Below are 18,172 nucleotides of genomic sequence, written 5' to 3'. Positions count from 1 at the left end.
TCGGCGAAGGCAATTAGAAGTAAAGGTGGAGCAAGCTCCCTCACTATTCTTGATATTTTCTCATAATGTAAAACACAGCTCCTAGGAGATGTAATACTGTCATTACATTATGAGGAGAGGTCACTACCCAGACCGGTTTCAACCTTTTTTGAGGTCTCATCAGTGAGTAGGTAGACCTGGAAGATATCAAAGCTTAGTGAAAAGAATTTACATACCTTCACTATAAGAATGCCATAAAGGTGTAATTATATTTTAGTTAAGATGAAGAGCCAAATGGTTTTACATTATGAGAAAATATCAAGAATAGTGAGGGAGCTTGCTCCACCTTTACTTCGAATTGCCTTCGCCGATAGTTTTTCGCCATGAAACTTATAGATCGTAGTTATCGATCTTTAGTTTCGCTTACTGGCTATAAAACAACAAAGGATGTTTATCCCCTTATTTTCTATATTAAGGTGCCAGAAAACTAGCCATTTGGCTTTTTATCTTAACTATAATGAAAATTAATAAATAATGATAATTTAATAATAATAAAATAAATCGAAATAACAATAATGTTAATAATTTTAAATCACAATAATACTTTAAATTGACATAATAATAATAATTTTAATTATCATTATTATTTAAAATATAAAGAAGTTTAAAATAATAATCTTCAAAAATGCACACCAGGCTGGAATGAGAAAGCTAATTCCATGTTTCAAGTCTTTCTTAACGGTAGAAAATTCTTTAGGAGTTTGAACTGAGGTGATAGGGGAACGAAAACTCATAAAAAAAGGTGAGTTTCGCAATAGCATTCTTGTATGGTGACATCATTCATTATCACAGCGACTGAACCTTGAGTCATATTTAGACGCTTCTCGCAAAAGACATGGATTCAGATACTTTTGTTCGTCCGTCAGCATGCATGTATTCCTCGACTCATACCGATTTTAGTGAAATTCATTACCAGGTACAAAAAATTTGTTGAGCTCTCAATCTTTTCATTTATTTGACCTCTTGCAAGGGCAAATTGGTAAAGTGTTCGAAATTATGCACCGCAGTAATTGTTTGGTTAGATGAAATTTAACAAAAAAAAAAAAAAAAAGATTTATTCGATGAAAGATGGCCATTCACTAGTTCTGGTCATAACTCAGCCATTTTGGCAAAATTGGTTCGAAATAATATTAATAATTTCGCTTTAGATGGGATAGAATTTAATGAAGTTTAATATTTAGAAATCTCTAGTAAAACTTGTTCAGTAATGGGAATTTTGGTTTCATTTTGTCATTTGAATTATATGTCTACCGTACATAATCTAAATGTGGCTCAATTTGTCACTATAAAAGAATGTTGTTACAATCGCACCTTTTTATTATGATTGTGCACAATTATTTTCTTAATTGTTAGCTTATGTACTGCTGTATGTTTGCCTAAGTTTGATAGTAACAAATGGTTGGATTGAAACCAAAATCCCAATAGCCTGACAAATTTTAATACGCATCCTAAATATCACAATTAAATTCCATTCAAACACAGAATGAATCATGGTTGTCGTGAAATATATTTCATATTTTACTAGATCCCAAATATTATTAAATTCTACGCTTGGCCTTGCCTCTGTAAATGACCCAGTAAACGAAAATTGAGATGGCTCAAGAAATTTTCACAAGAATCTCAAATGTCCAGTCAGAGGTAAGGAATGACATGCACAACCGCGAACAGACTTAGAAAACAAATCTAATAATTGCGGTGCATTTTGTAAAACATCTGAAAAATGCTTTAGGTTCAACAGTAATAATGAATGAATGATTGAATGAGTGATTCCCATAAATGAAGAAGTATGTTATTGCTAAAATGTACTTTTTTTTATGATTTTTCTGCTATCTTATGTACTGTAGAGATCTTATTTGTCTACAGTTATTCAAGATCTCTCTCTCTCTCTCTCTCTCTCTCTCTCTCTCTCTCTCTCTCTCTCTCTCTCTCTCTCTCTCTCATCAGTTAAGACATCTCGCACATATTCAACAATGAACTGAGCACGTCAGGTGCGAGAGTGTGCACCAGATAATTGCAGCTATCTCATATTCCTAAACCCTAACTTGTATACTTGGTCTGAAAACAACGTGAGTTCTACGGTCGATTTTTCTTATTTAAGGAGTTTAGACCTTCTTTGTCTGCGTCACTCGTCCAAATTGGGAATCAGTTTAAAAAAAAAATGACATAGGAAAAGTTCCTCTAGTCGGCCACTAGAATTAAAGCTATAATATGGTCTCTCATCTGGCAAGCCAGCATTATCACAAGGTCACGTAGGCACTGTGTAATTTCGTATCGTTGTCAATTATTTTGCAATCGTCCAATTTTCAATACTCTTCTTATTTCCGAAGGAAAAGACACGATTCATTCATGTATCATCAGGATGTCCACATGAATAGAGTCAGTGCCGGATTACCAAATAGACAGAGTAGGCCTATTTGCCCTACGCCGTTTAAGGGCCCCGCGACTTCGAGGTTTAAACCACTGAAAAATTGTCATCGATCTTCAATAACACAAGAATGACTGAACTCACTTACTATTATGGCCACTGAATACGACGTCTTGCAGAAAGTAGCCTTCCAAGATGTCTTGAAAGATTTCACCACAAAAAAATTGAAGAAAGTGAATGTTTAAAGTTTTGTTTGCTTATTAAAAGTAAAAATTCCCTACTTTTTGTTTAACAATATTGTGTAATATTGTTTATTAATATTTAATAATTATTGTTTAATAACATAATATGTTTATTTGTTTAATAACATTAATAATTATTAATGTTTGTTTTGCCTAATAAAATTGGTTTATTAAAATTGTTGGTAAAATTAAAAACGTATTAGGAGATAATTTCCGAGGGGGGGGGGGGCGAGTTTCGACTGCCTAGGACCTCCACAGGGTTTAATACTGCACTGAATAGAGTGGCTATTCTGCAAAAATCAGATGGAAAAATATACGGAATATATCCAATTTTATCAACACTGGGACTTGCGAATCATATCACTATGGATTACATGACATCGTCGAAACACTTGACCGATTCTTCTTAATTGTTTCAGATTTTTGAATATCTTTTATGAATTCTGAAGGATATTCATCAACACTAAGCCTGAATAAATGTGATTTGATAGGCATCTGGATGTAGGAAGTTGTCATTATGAACAAATTTCTTCTTTGTATGTTTTGGTTTGGTTGTTTAAACTGTTCTTTCATAAAGATATATTCATCTGTAGAACTATAGACTTTCCATTTGTCATCATATAAAGTCTATACCTAATGGAATATTAACATAATGCTTAAACGTTGCTCATTTTAATAATCTCTCATGTAGATATGTTCATCTATAGAACCACACGCGTGTCTTATTTCGTTAAATAAATCCTTATTATACCAAAGATAATTTTTCGAAATAATATTTTATTTTGAAAAGTATTATTTTTACTTTCTGCACGAAATGACTGCTAACAGAATCGTTCTTATGGTCACGAGATCCAAACAGGGCGTTAGGCCCACGGTACCTTGATAGTTGTCTCAATTTAAAAGCACGTCTAATTTAGTTAGTGATCATGATTTCTTACTTCTACTCATTTCATTTCTGTACATGAGCTAATGGGATATCCATATTCACGCTGTTTGAAACATAACAATTAACAACAAATAATTATGTGTTCAAATAACTGTAGGCCTGTAGATCGATGGAAGTGTAGCCAGGCCGCCCGTAGATACACTTGAGTTCAAGCTTAGTCGTCGACTGGAGGAACTTATTCTAAGCCTTTCTTTGACCGGTTCCCGAGTCAGTCAATCTATGGCAGGGACAAGCGGGTTTTTCTTCCCGTAAACTCAAGAAAATCGACCGTAGAATCCACTTTATTTCAGATAAAAACATTCTGTTCGAGTTAGGACCAAGAGATGGCAGCACTTATTTTACCGTATCTTTATTGGTTGCTACTTATAAATAGTAATAGACTTGGACAAGCTATCTTTGATGGACTACCGGATAATGGAGATTGAACTATCTACTGTCTCCAAAAGCTAGACAGGGTTATAAGTCCTAACCTACTCCCTATAAGGGAATAAAATGCGTTAGTTGATTTTTTTTTTATTTATTCAAATAGCTGTTGATCATCATGGAGGAAAAGGGATAAAGATCTTGAGCATCAGAGGAGTTCCTGACATTCTTGTCGACAGAATCGCCATTTAATCATAGACATGAACTAACTATTATGAAATATAACTGAGATCATTTAACATCTTAACTTAAGATAGAATTTGGAATGCAGAAAAGTAAATAATAATAATAATAATAATAAATTTAAAAAAAAGGAGATAGCGCAAAGATTAGTACCATCGCCATATGTGTATGCAATAATAAAAAGCGTTAGTGTGGCCTTCCGAAAACTTACACTGAATACAAAGATAAATGAAAAAAACTTTTTCTATCCTTTAAAAAAGTTTAAATAATGAAATAAGCTTTTCCGTCTCGAGTAGATGGAAGGGTGTGGAAAATGCCCGGTGAACGTCTCTTACTAGCGTGCGTAACACAAATATGAAATTGGGAGGTGGCAGTGTGATGGTATGGTCCTATTTTTATTTATTTATTTTTTTTGGTTTGGCCTCATCCCTCTGTTTGTGGTGCCACGCACATTGAACTCCAAGAAATATCTGAACATTCTTGACAATGCAATCCTTCCTACTTTCAGGCATTTCTACAGAACTGGCCATTGTCTCTTTCGGCAAGACAATGCACTGTGTCATAAGGCTGAGCTGTAACTGCGTGGTTTATGAAGATGAATGTCACCACACGTGACTGGCCCTCACAGAGCGCTGATCTCAACCCTGTTGAACATCCGGGATGAACCGGAGCGTCAGGAGAGGTCAAGGGACGCCCGCCCCGCAACAGTCCAGATCTCATTCGATAGCAATCAATCCCACTGATTGCTATCGAATGTTTGTGGAAAGTATGCCACATATGATTGCTACAGTCATCACAGCGAAAGGAGGTCCTACATCTTGGTGGGCGCCATGGCTGTTTGTTCCTGAAACTATGGTGTCCATTGACTTCTTTCCAAGCAGTGTATATTAATAATTGCACAAGAGCAGATCATGTTGTCGTAAAGAATATCGTGGTCGATCATTGAGCGTGACATGAAGCGACGAATCACTCTGCACTGTTACCAATCTGATGGAGAGTATGAGCGTATAGATCAGGGGCGAATGCTGGTCTTGAAATTCACACTTGCTCTTGTTATCATTTAGGGAGTGAGAGGTGTGATTGAAGTCTAATAATGAATAATGAATTACTGACCATTTAAAACTATATATTTAGAAGAGTCTTTTGACTCCATGGAGGCACCTTATATAATAATAATAATAATAATTTATGTACATTTAATCATACAAATGCAACATTTATTTTACAAATGATATGCTATCTTTTTTTCAATTTAGCTAGTTGAATACAAATTCTACTTTACGGTTCTTCTTTATGAACTGGTCAATAACATCGTCATAAAAAGTTGGTTGTGACTTAATATTCCCAAGCAACACACACACACACACACACTTGTAATGGCTGGCTGAAACTCACTGCTAGAGCTACTTGTGTGACTGCCTGTGTTTAAGCATCAGAACGACGTGAAGGGAGCGGAAATGGCTATGCGCGCGCATGAAATCACAGCGCTGCAGCGAGGACCTGGAAGCTCCGACAACCGAGCAAGCCGAGGTAGCTTTGACTAGACGAGCAAGCATCGGCCTTCGATACACAACGCAAAGCTCAATTATTGCCGCGCAAGCTTAAGACGTCTTCTGTCTACAAAAATAAAAGCCTAAATGGAATGCTTATAAATGCATGCATTTATTAACAAATAAATAATACTTCTTTCTCAATTAATGAGCTTGCGCAGCAAGCATGGAGAATTCACCACTGGTATAGATGCATGCAGCATATCTTTGGTCGAGCTTCATCTTCACTGTAAAACTTGTTAATGGCGTTGTAATAATCTGAGTTGTTTCTCTAGGTATAGACTCGAAGTTTTGGCTGTAATGTCTGGAATAATAAACACCGACAGATATTCGCTATTTCTGGATAATGCAATTCTTCCTAATATGGTGAATGTTTCACGAAACTGGCCCATATACCTTAAATATTTCAGTGGACCATGTCATGCTCCACTATGCAAAGCTATGTTTAGAGAGAAATGAAAGTTTGATGGGGTCATACTAATGTGCCTAACACATACATGAGCCGATGGTCTTGTTGAAGAAAGAATGGTTCAAAATATCTGACCCGTATTGTCAGTTCCTGGTGGGAGATATGTCTGGAAGGATAAAAATTACCTACCCGTTATTGATGGCGGGGCAATCAATTAGATTTATCAGAAACAAAGGGTTTTTCTTAATAATTCGACATAGTGTTCAAAGTATTTCCAAGATAATATTCTTATGGAATAAGAACATTGCAATTATTGAAAAGGTCCATGAGATGACTGATCATTGGCCTTATACTGGATCCGATATAAGCAACCTGATTCAAATATAATAATAACAATAATTAAAAAAAGAATATTTAGAATAATGAACACGCAACACTCCATTTTGTCCTAAACGAATTTTATTCGGTTGAATTCGGGACTCTCTGTAGACCAGTCAGTCTGAGAATCTGAGGGAAAACATGAAATGTAATACTGAACTGAATATGAAATGAAATTTAATACTTTTAAAACATTTAAAAATAAGAAAATAAACAAATACAGTTATAACTGGAATATGTTTTCCATATTACATAATTAATCTTTTTGAATGTTAGTGAAACTAGGAAGGCTTATACTCGAAAATAGAAATAATCTCTAATTGTGAACTTTACCTTGTGAAATTGACCTTAGCTAGACTAGAAATATAATTTTCCATGGCAATTAACATCAGAGTTATTAAGCGTCCTGCTTTCATCACAGTATCTTGAAAAAATAAAAAAAGAACAAAATAATTGAGCCTGTTTTTAATTCTATCTATTTATTTCTTATATTCATATTTATAAATTTTGACTGAATATAACTAAATATTCTTTTTCTTTTTGGGAATATTCGTGATTCAATTTGGAATATTCATAAAACGTTTCTTGTTCTTACAAGGATTGATTTCACTTTTTGCAAGAAGCAGAGTACTTACTTGCATGCATTTGTTTATTTTGATAAAATTTGGCATTTGGGATCGTTAATATAAATGTAATATCACAACACAATACAAAGCTATCTAAAACTGTAGATAATCATATTATCCGAAACTCCATTACTGTGATCAGATAGTTGAAAATACAAAATAGTTGCTTCATTGTATTTACAAAATAGTTGCTTCATTGTATTTACAAAATAGTTGCTTCATTGTATTGCAGTAATATCACAATGCTGTGTTTTCAGTCTTTGAAATACACTGTCCAGTCACAATATTATGATCACTGTCCTAACGGTTCGTAGCTCCATCATCAGAGCATTACTCTGCTAGAAATCACATAGGCTTTCTGGAAATATATATATATATATATATATATATATATATATATATATTATTGTTATTATTATTATTTGACATCTCCATGGAGTCTAAAGACTCATCGAGGGAGGGTACCTGCTCTACAACTGTCTCCACAGCTCAATCCACCAACTGACCACAACTACACCAAAGCCATCTACCGCCGACCACCACTAGTATTTCCAAAGACAATCACAAACATCCATGCCCACGGCGGGATTCGAACCCGCAGCCTTTTGGCTGGAGAGCGGATACGCTAACAACTCGGCCAGCCAGGCTGGCAGTCACTATGAATGAAAGACAGTCACAATGAATGAATGTACCTGATCAGCCACTAAATGGATTTAAACAATGCATGGGATTCTTAGTGATTTAAAATGTTTTGTTCTTTCATACTGTTTTAGTATAAAACTTACTTCAGTAATTAAATGAACTACAAGCATCAGGTATCGGCTTCGTTTTATTCATTATGCTTGTACTGTAGTTCATTTAATACATCGTCAAACAACAAGTGCCAAATCTCGTATTTGGCACTTGAGTTAATTTTTATATTTCCTCTTCGTTTATTTATAGATCAATAATCAGAAGTGTGACTTTCCATCATGTAAGTTTATAGTTGGAGGCGTCACGTAATAATAATAATAATAATAATAATAATAATAATAATAATATCTGTAAACTGAAATTGCATTTGCTCTCTTCACGTTCTGTAGGCTAAAAAACCTGAGGTACGGTAGTAAAAAACACTCTTCCACTCTCTTCTTTTTAACTGAAGGTGAGTTAGCCAGGAAAAAAAAACCACTTCAGAAGGTTCTGTCCTACTACGAAAACACAGAACCCAGTTTTTTTTCAAGCGAAAGGGGGGGGGGAATCAGGAAATTAGAGCTATTATGGCGGAGGGGGAGAGGAGGAAGTGGATATGCAGACATCAGTGAGGCAGTTGAGTGTAAGAATGTGTATAATATGCCTGAGCTAGTACGAAGGACAACAAATCAGAATGGGATAGTTAGTATAAGGCATCAAGATAGGGGTGGGACTAACAGGCTTCTGCACTTCATGTATACTAATGCAAGGAGTATTAGGAACAAGGAAGAAGATTTTTGGCCTTTGTTGGCTCTTCCTGGTCACAGGTTATTGGCATTAGTGAGACATGGCTGACAGACGAGGATATAGCTAGTGGGATAGAATGTGAAGGGTATAGTATGTTTAGGAAGGACAGAGAGAAAAGAATAGGGGAGGAGTATTATTGATGATAGTTGATGAAGTGCAGCCAAGGAAAATTGAAGTTGAACTTCAGGATAGTGAAGAGAGCTCGCTCAGTAATCACATTTGAGGCTATTTGGTGTGAGATTGAGACTAGTGGAACAAAATATACAGTTGGGTGCTGCTATAGACCAGGTGATGGAATAGATGGTGGAGATAGTATGCATAGACAAATAGATGCAATGAGTGGAAGGAGGATAATTATTATGGGGGATTTCAACTATGGTAACATTGATTGGAAGGAGGAGAGGACACATGGGAGGAAGGAATTGGATTTTATGCAGTTATTAAGGGATAACTACCTGAGACAGCATGTAATGGAATATACTAGGGATTCGGGAGTGCTTGACCTAGTAATAGCATCTGAGAATTTGACTGTAATGAATATGACCACGTTGCCACCAATTGGTGAGAGATAATAAGGTCTTGACCTGGGAGGTGGCTAAATGTGGAATTTTCGATTAAGAAAGGGTACATGTGGAATTACCGGGATGTTAAATATGACAAGCTTAGGAGATTGCTTGGTTCAGTGCCATGGCATGTAAAACTGCAAGGGCTGATGTTAATAGTGCATGGGAAGTGGTAAAGGAGCGTTTGAGGAAGGTAATGGCTGATTGCATACCTAGAGTCCGGAGAGTAAATCAAGTGAGAGTTAAATGGACGAATAACTCCATTAAGCTTGAGCTGCAAAAAAAGAAACAACTGTGGATGAAATTTAAGGAAAAAAGTGACCTGCAGGAACACGAACAGCACAAAGCACAGGCCAGAAGGGTAGCTAGTGTGATAACAAAAGCAAAAGCAAATTATGAAAGGAAATTAGCAATGCAAGCTAAAGAGAATCCCAAACAATTTTTTCGATATGCTGCAAGTAAAAGAAAAAATGTATACAGAAGAATGATTTTAAGGAATGCCGATGGTAGGGAGGTAACTGAATCAGTTGATGTAGTGGAATTACTGAGCAAGCACTTTGCAAGAGTATATCATCCAGGTGGTGATTTGCAGGAATGAAGGAACCAATAGCTTATACGGGAATTGAGGTGAATGAAATAGAGGTGAATACTATGTTACAAAACCTTAATGTGAATACATCTGTGGGATTGGATGGTATACCAGCTCGGGTCGTACGTGAAGCGGCTAAAGAATTGTCAGTGCTCTTGACCATTTTGTTTAATTTTGTTTAATTTGAATCTCGGGTCTGAGTTAGTCCCGAGGGGAGGGGGGTGGAAGAGAGGAAAATAGTTCCATTGCATAAAGGAGGTTCCAAGACTGCTGTTGCGAATTACCGACCGATCAGCATATCAGGAGTCGTTGTCAAGGTTTTGGAGAAAGTAGTCAAGAGAAAAATACAGGAATGGATAGACGAAAATGGGATACTGTATGGGGGACAGCATGGTTTTGTGAAGGGTAGATCATGCCTCACTAACTTGTTCACGTTTTATAACACAGTTGCGGCTGAACTGGATAAGGGTAATGGGTATACAGTGATACTGCTGGACCTTACTAAGGCCTTTGACAGGATACCACATGAAATTCTAATCAGTAAACTGCAGCATATGTGGATGGATATAGTGTTGGTGAGATGGATAGGAGGGTGATTGATGGACAGATATCAGAGAGTAGTTTATTCAGGAGTAGAGGACCTGTGACTAGTGGTGTGGCACAAAAAAAAAAGGAAGGGAAAAAAAAAAGGAAGGAAAAAAAAAAGGAAGGGATGGTCTTGACCATCCCTTCCTTTTTTTTTTCCCCTTCTTTCTCGGTCTCTCTTTCCACAGTCTTTTTCTTTTCTTTTCTTTTTTTCAATCTTCTGTCATAGATTCTTTCTGTCTAATTTTTCCATTCTTATTTTCTTTGTCGGATCTAACCGTTCACCTATTGGATTTTACAGTTTTCTCTAATTTAGATACTCTTGGTTTGTTTATTATTTTTACGTCATTGGTTTTATCACAGAATTTTCATCTCTACAATTTCATTTATATTTCTGTTTGTATTTGGTATTTTCTGCGCATGTTTCTACTACATACATAGCATTGCATTGAATCTTCTTTATAAGATCTTACAATTGTTTCTTTATGTTCTTATTGTGAAGGGTAGATATGATTGTTAATACATCCACACTTTTCTACTAGCTTCGTTCTTGTACTTCATTTAGTGCAGTGCCATAGCTATTAATTTCTCTCCCTCAATACTTTATCATGTTAACTCATTCCATTATTTTTCATTTGATTTCTAATTTACCTCTTCTGCATTCACTAACAACTATCGTACGCTTTTTTATTTTATCGTTTTTTTTTACTACATTGCTTTGCTGTAAACTAACTTTGAATTTAGTTTTTTTTTAAGAAATGAAAATCACAAATTTAAAAAAAAAAAATTAATTTGTAGTTAGCTAGCAACTTCTCCCTCCCTCTTGTTCGCCATAAACTACAGAAGTGGGATAAAAATCAGGGAAGTAGCTATAATAGCCAAGGGACGTTCTACCAGAGATGAACATAGTTGTGCACACACACACACACACACACACACACACACTGCGTAAGAGTCCTAAAATGTATCGCTTCATCACTAATTTATATAGCACAAAATTATGTTAAATTCACATTGTAATCGAATAACTATTGTTCGAAGATGTAACTAAAAAATCTCTGTTTGATGGAGAACTCTTCCTTCTAAACGGTGTGAGCCACGACTGTTTTAGTCTCTGATTCAATTAAAGCTTTTAGGTTTCACTTAAATAATAAAACCTAGGACCATCTCATTTTGTAAACAGCTCGTTTTAAAACCATAACTTAAACAATCATGGATTACTTGGATTCCTGTGACACCAGCTGTACTCATAGGAAATTCATCTTCAGGGATAATGATACCGCATTTTTTTTTATAGACATTTTGTATCTGCTCTATTACTACACTTGTGAGGAAGAAAAAAGTGTACACTTCTTCCTCACTATTACGTGAAAAGAAGAACCTTTGTCATCTCATGTCACCCTACAAATTAAAAATTAAAAATAAACAGCAATACATAATTGCCCTTTTTAAATTTTGAGATGAATGTATTTCTTTTATAATTGTAAGCCAATATGTGACTTACAATTAAATGCAAGGGGGTTGACCCAGAAGAATTTGGAATTTTGTACTAATATTACTGTTAAAAACAGACTTGACAGACAAGCTAAGGAACTTTTAACAAGGTTACATTCTGCTCAAAAGCAGTTCGATCTTTGTACGTTTCTTACAAAGTCCGTTTCTTGGAGTGGAAGTTATTAGCGAAGGTAAGCTAGTCTTCCATTGTAACAAGTGATGTAACAAGTGATAATCATATGGCCTGAAGGATGATGAGTACAGCTGGCGAGGAAGAAGCTCCATGACTAGCTCTGATTTTTTTTTTTTTTTTTTTTTTGCCTGCAAACTACGGCGTCAGGTCGTCTGGAATTGCCGTGTTAGCCTTTCGATTAACAAGTATCATGTGACGCTTGTATAACATTAGAGGTTAGTATCGATCAAAATTTTTCTGGAATTTGCTAGAAGTGAACTAAGCTTGCGAAATTTCCCCAAATGCTCATGATCTTCTCAACTTGAATCCTGTTATCGGGACTGAACGTTTTGCTTCACTCGAGTTGATTTTTTATGTTTAGAATGCTAAAGTATATTCACTTTGTAGGACACAGTGAATATACTTTATATTCACTGTATCCTACAATGAGTAGGACTCATTGTAGGACACAGTAAGATGAAATTTGAGAATCAGCAAGCAATGCTGGCCTGGATGGCCGAGTGTTGATGTACCCGTTCTTCAACCTACAGGCTGCTGTATTGAATCTCGCCGTGGGCATGAAGGTTTGTGAATGTTTTTTAGGTGATAGATGAATTTCATCGTCCGACATGACCTCCTACTTACTGGAGACCTAAAGTGGCGTGAAAAATTTCCGTGTTTGGCATCCAGATTAGGGCTTCCGGATTATGTAAAAATAAAAAAATAATTTAAAAATTCCTTAGTTCGCCCATGAAAGGATTTTTTTATAACCATTAATAAATGGAACAGCGTTTAAAAATTTCTATGTAACCTTCGGCGCAGTACTGTGCTTCTTCTGAAGTCATTTCATGTGGAACATTTCGACTACTTCTTTTGATTTTGTCAAGTTGGTGAAGATTGTTTTCCTTGGACAGTACCAAGTTTGATCGATAGTTAACGCGAGTGAGCATTGCAAGATATCAGTTTCAACTGAAGCATTTCCTCGGGATCTGTTGAAAATGTTCTTTCGGAATGAGGAAAGTCTTCGAGAGGAATGTCGTCGAATCCTGAACTCTTTTTTTTTTTTTTTGAAACATTCAAATTGCAGCGCTATCCCAAGCTTTCCGGTCTTTCTTCTGACTACTTCGGTTGTGATATGTCCAGATCTAGAGTAAAAGGTAAAAGTTATCGAAATAGACGATTTTGGCCACCTATTCTACACAATGAATAAAATCAGCTTAAGCATAAATACAGGCAATTAACAGACAGATACACTTGCCGCATAATCCATAAACCACAATAACAAACGTAAGTTTCTGAAAAAATGATGGATCCCAGAGAGAGAGAGAGGACATAAGGATTCATCTCCCTCTTCTCCAAAAAAAAAAAAAAAAAAAAACAGAGTGGAAAAAAATTATAAATTATGTAGATAAAAATAAACAATAAACACTAAGTATTTCTTTCTTTTGTTTGTTTCAATTGCAATGCAAAAATTAAATGAATAGTATTTGTGAAAATTGTAGTTAAACTGCATTATTTATTAAAATATGAAATCTTAAAAAGACTAACATTTCTGAATCCCTCGCCCCCAATTCATTCTGGATCTGTTCCTGTTCGAAGAGAAAGTCTTCATAAATAAATGGCACAATTCTGTAATAAGGCTTGTGATTTCTCGTGTGTGGGGTCATTATACAATAAATGAGAATAAGTAAATAGCGAATTTTCTCAATGTACGAGTATGTATATATCGTTTATCTCGAATAAATATCCAAGATAAACGACAAATAAAAACAACTAAATAAGTAATTGACATTTTTTGAATTTATTATCATTTTTATTATTTCAACTTCTTTCAGTAAGTTGAAAAATCATTTTGTTGCATTTCAGAATACAAATCCATAAGTAATTTCAGTTTTTTAAATATTCTATTCACCGCAGTGTCATATTTTGTTTGTGTGGTGGAAGATTGCAGTGGCAACCATCTTTCTAACACTTCTGATTGTAGTTAGTACTTCCAAATGACGAAGATAATAACTCAGTTTTTCTCGAAAGAAACAAAATATCTTGCGTCATTCGCTATTCATGCTTTAATAACATGGTTTCGTATAGATGACGTACGCTGCTCATAGTAATGGGATATGAACCCTCCTTTCCCCTCTGTCACAAAGCATCAGAGTTTAGATCACTCTCTCTTTCACTTCATTAAATATATATATATATAAGAAGAAGAAAGAAGAAGAAGCATTTTATTTAACGTATTAAAAGAAAGGCAAATGCCAGATAATATCCTAAAAGCTACCATAAGTATATATGAGAATAATCAAATACAAATAAGATTAAATCACGAGCTATCATATACGAGAGAGATAAACCAAGTAGGCCGACAGGGATGTCCCCCTCTCAGCAATGAAATAATAATAAAATGGAATAAAAATTTCCATCAAGGTATCAAACTTTCTCCTACTGTGAACTTAAACACGCTCCTTTTTTCCGACGACCAAATAATAATTACAAATTCTAGAAATACAATTTTATTAATATAGACCAGTTTACAATAAAACTTATATTAAAACCTACCAGTCTGCTGGCGAAACTGGTAGGTTTTAATATAAGTTTTATTGTAAACTGGTCTATATTAATAAAATTGTATTTCTATTATAAAACGACCAAATATATACAATTTAAATTAAAAATTCTGAAGATAACCTACAGAAAGCTATTTTAAATCTAAATGAGATAGCCAAAGATTATGGAATGATAATATCAACAGAAAAATCAAAAACTATGGCCTTTAAAGAACAATATCCAGTAAGAACTAAAATAGTAATAGATAACAAGATTTTAGAACAGGTGAATTCATTTAACTACCTAGGATGTATGATCACATATGAAAATGAAAAAGATATAAACTTAAAAATTACAAAATATTTAAAAATAACAGGTGTAATTAACCGTATAATTAAACCAAAAACCTAGTTCAAAAACAAACCAGACTAAAAGTATATAATACATTAGCTTTACCAGTCTTATTGTATGAAAGTGAAATCTGGAAGATAAAACAAAAAGACAAACAAAGATTAATAACAGCTGAAATGAAGTTTATGAGAAAAACTGCAAAAGTATACCCTATTGGATCACAAAAGAAACGAAGAAATTGTGAAAGAATTAAACCAGGAAGTAGTAATAGAAAAAATTAAAAAATATAAACATAAATGGATGGAACACGTTCAAAGAATGAAAACAGAAGATTACCAAAACAAGCCTTAGAGTACAAGCCATTAGGAAAAAAGAAAACCAGGACGTCTTCTTAAAAGGCCCTTGATAGGTATGATGATGAAGAAGAAAAGAAAAAAAATTACACAAATACGTAGTTTTTCCTTTAAAATTTTTCACAAAACTTTATTTTTAAATTAGGCATACTTTTAAATTTATGGCTAATTTAAAAAAATAAATTAAATTCATTAAATAAGCACGCCATGCTTTGAAATAGTAAATTTCAATAACCTTATTACTTTTAATATTTAGCCATTTTTTTAAAATAATTTTAATATTTATAAAGTATCGCATATTTAGAATTTGTATATTTAGAATAGCGTCACGTTGTAAAGAAATCGAAGAGCATTTTTTGTAGAAATTTTTGAATTTTACAGATTATATAAAGGTGCAGTGTTTCTAAGTAAAATTCACTTCGCGTTCTTTATAACATGACGTCATTCTAAATATTTCCAGTCCATTCTAGTGTCACGTCTTCTAGACCCACTCACTAAGGGCATGACATCATTTAAGGGTGATCCTATATGAGCAACGTGATTTATAATTAGTCGATGTTCACCAATACCACATCCGATTAACATCCATAGTTATACAGTATTCTGTTTCATAATCAGAAAGCTTTATTACCTTAATTTTCCACAACCGTCCAGAAATAAAACTATCCATAACTTTGAGCATTATTTATTTATTTATTTGTTTTTCAATTAAAAATATAAATAACTTATTCTATTACCCCCCCCCCCTCAAAATAGACAAGAAACAATTTTGAAACACTGTATTTTCCCCCAATAACATTATTCTGTAATGCTTCAATAGCTTACCTTGTTTTTGTTGTTTTCAGAGAAAGCTTCCAGTCTTCACACCTCTTGGCCACTGCATGAAAACCAAATTCCTTGATCTATTAAATGAATGTTGCTTATTTCAACAGAACTCTAGAGGGCGCTATCGTGAACTTTTTGCGCCTTTGAAATACCAAAGCTTTAAAGGAAAAAAAAGAAGGAAAAAAAGCCCTAGTGGTTGTCAAAACAAGTGTGCGATGTTTGTTCCGTATAACCAGAATGCAAGCTGTAATTCAAGCTCATCCTTATATCCGGAGGCTTCAGATCTGCCCTGGTAACAATGACCGTGACCACGGAAGTGGCCTCAGCTGTTTAGTACCGTTCTTGCTACTGTGGAACTTTTCCATGGGAGGAGGGGAGGAAATAATTAATTTTTTTTTTCTGAACTGTTGCATTTTTATATAGGTCTCTTAAAAGGTCTTTTAATCATTAGTGTTTTATGTAACACGTTATACTCTCGATCTCACTTTATCCATTCCGAAAAAATTGATCATCCTAAATTGAATGACTTTCTTTTCATTTGGAATTTTCAATGACATATTTTATTTCATTTTAATTTTGTTAACTGTAATCCCACATATAAAAGGGGAGGGGGGAACCCTCCCTTGGAGTCTTCAAAATTCGAGTCATCAGAATTCAAGGAGAACCGGCCTATCCGTCCGGAACTCGTGGTGGGAGGGGGAGGTTGTGAGCTGTAGGCGTCGGGGAGGAGCCCCCCCCTCCTAGTATATATATATATATATATATATATATATATATATATATATATATATGCTTTCAGGAACATTGACTCGGTTGTTATGATACATTTTAATAAGATTTAATGACTAAAACCGAGAATAATAGTAAGGCTTTATTGAAATAAAAACACAACTAGTTTCGGCTAGTTGTGTTTTTATTTCAATAAAGCCTTACTTTTCATTTATTTCACTTTTTTAAAAAAATTGCGGATGATATTTATTACTTACAGAATGATTTAAATAGGCGGCAACTGTGGATGGGGAAAGAACAAAAGGACATCCTTGTAGAATGAGAATGAAAGCCACCAAAGGAGATGAGCCCTAGACTTTTCTCTCAGGAGTGGGGCATGATTGAAATCAATTGCAAATGGACGCCTGTTCAAGCACTGTTACGGAATTCAAGAAAAGGTATGACAGCTGGTGCATTCAGATTGTGGCCTCCTTCGATTAGATACCGACATTCTGGAGATAGCTGTTAATAATTCTTTTTTTTTTTTTTTGACAAAGTTTATGATTCTCTTCACATATACAGAATATTTGCATATATACAGATGAGGCATTACTATTACATTTTTGTTCACTACACATATTCAGTACATAATGTTAAGTGAATAAATGATAATTTTTTTTTGAACTGTAATAACATTTTATTTATCATCACACAGAGTATTTACATATATACAGTACAATAAAGCATATTATTACATTTTCTGTTCAGTACAAAATGTAAAGTACAGTGACTTTTTTAAATATAAATGTGCATAATTGTTTTTTCAATATCACTATTATCATCATCATTTATTTATAATTTTACAATTATAAATAGGGAAACCAATCAAAACAAATCAGTAGTCTGTGCACACTAAGATAGGACTTGGAGGTTGTTATGATGTGAAGGAAAACCAGACTTTTCTGTCATATGCTAATTGATGGATCTCTGATGCAAAGAGTTGGGGGAAACGAGAAGAATATCGCTGATGTATTTCCAATCTGGAGTTCAGGGTCTGTCTCTTTTTGTTTTTCCATCTGTAGAGGCGTAGAGGATCAGAGCATCAAAGGGTACAGAGGGTGGATGTCTGAGTTGGTGGTGGCAAGCCATTTTATTTGATTTCTTTGAACAGTGCTGACTAGAGGATCTTGTTGGATTGCAGCAAATATAGTAGAGTTAGGAATGTGGTCTTCCCAGGAGTAATCCAGGATATTTCTTAGACAAGTAGTTCCAAAGCTATTTATAATGTTGGTTGCTGCTTTTGTTGAGATTGAGATGTTCCAGGTCTGGTAGCCGTACGGAAAGACAG

This window comes from Typopeltis vanoorti, chromosome 1 (genome assembly GCF_054136105.1).
Source record: "Typopeltis vanoorti isolate ZY-2024b chromosome 1, IOZ_Tvanoo_1.0, whole genome shotgun sequence".
Lineage (NCBI taxonomy): Eukaryota > Metazoa > Arthropoda > Arachnida > Uropygi > Thelyphonidae > Typopeltis > Typopeltis vanoorti.
Note: the sequence above shows the minus strand (reverse complement) of the source record.